This window comes from Pistacia vera, unplaced genomic scaffold (genome assembly GCF_008641045.1).
Source record: "Pistacia vera cultivar Batoury unplaced genomic scaffold, PisVer_v2 Contig507, whole genome shotgun sequence".
Taxonomy (NCBI): domain Eukaryota; kingdom Viridiplantae; phylum Streptophyta; class Magnoliopsida; order Sapindales; family Anacardiaceae; genus Pistacia; species Pistacia vera.
Window position 1 is genome coordinate 834,707 of NW_022196343.1, and position 1,469 is coordinate 836,175.

The following is a 1,469-nucleotide window of genomic DNA, read 5'->3' on the forward strand; positions in this document are numbered from 1 at the left end:
GATGCGTCAAATTCAAGCTCGATTAAAACCTTTATGCAGCGAGTATCTCTCCAAACTCAAAACATGAACGTTGTATATCTATTTCTTATCGTTCCACAGCATTTTGAATCATCTCAATCGGAGCTCGGAAGAGAGAGTTATGCCCAGATTACGAAACAATGTCGAAACTGTCCGAATTCACTTAATTAGTTCCGTTTTACAATTAACGCCTCCATTTGCATCCTAAATCAAAATAGAATAATAATGAGTACATTTAGGAAACAAATACGTATAAAAGACTAAACATTAAGGGGGTAAATATGACATTTTTCATTCCCATTAGTTCCTGACCGAATTCTTTCCTCCAGCAAAGTCGGCAAAGTTTAGAAATGACATCACGTCATTCATTCAAGAAAAGACAAAATCTTTGTATGAGGCTTGGGAGAGATACAAAGAATTACTGAGAAGGTGTCCACATCATGGGTTTCCAGTTTGGATACAAGTCCAAACATTTTATAATGGATTAACAGTAAATGTGCAAACTATGGTGGATGCAGCCTCGAGAGGAGCATTACAGAATAAGACTCTGGAAGAAGCTCATGAGTTGCTTGAGGTTCTAGCAAGCAACAGCTATCAAAGACCTAATGAGAGGGTGCTACCGAAGAAATCTATGGGTCTTCATGAAGTTGATGCCTATACAGCCATTTCAGCCCAATTGACAGCACTTCAGAAACAGTTGGGAAGTATGCAGGTAAATTCCATTCAAGCTCCTCAACTAACTTGTGTTTTTGTGCAGGTAATCATGTGAGCAGTGAATGTCAAGTAGGGAGCACATTTGCCTCAGCATCATCAACATTAGAGCAGGTTAACTACTTGGTTGGAAATCAAAGGCAACCGAACAATCCGTACTCCAACACATTTAATCCCGGTTGGAGGAATGACCCAAACCTATCTTGGGGCAATCAAAACCAATAAAATCAGCAAAACAGTCAATGGAATCAAAGGTCATTGCCAAATAACCAAACAGGGGTGAGCAACCAACAAGGGGACCCAAGAGTGACAAAATTGGAGGACATGTTTGGGAGGTTCATGCAAGAGACCATGGGTTTTATGAGTGAGACGAGAACTAATTTTAGAAATCAAGGGGCGTCCATTCAGAATCTTGAGGTACAGATGGGGCAATTGGCTGAAAAGCTAAATGAGAGACCACATGGTGCTCTACCAAGCAACACAGTGACTAACCCACGTGAGCAAGCAAATGCAATAATTTTGAGAAGTGGGACAATTTTTGGAAGAGGTGGAAAAATCAAGAGAAGAAGAAAACCCACCAAAGGAAAAGGAAGAATCTGATGAGGAAGTAGATGAAGAAATAGTTGTGGAAGAGAAACCATCTATTTCTAGGGAAGAAGAACAGAAATGGGAAGAGGGGAAAAAGAAAAGGAAAGAGAAATTATCATTTCCCGAGATACCACCAGAGTTAGCACATCACA

General features: G+C 40.1%; 1 non-coding gene across 1 annotated transcript; it reads right to left on the minus strand.

The window, feature by feature from the left end:
* Positions 1-358: 358 nt before the first annotated feature.
* LOC116106011 lies at positions 359-465 on the minus strand. Its single transcript, XR_004124195.1, has one exon. It is a non-coding gene; the product is annotated as a small nucleolar RNA R71 (small nucleolar RNA).
* Positions 466-1,469: the final 1,004 nt, after the last annotated feature.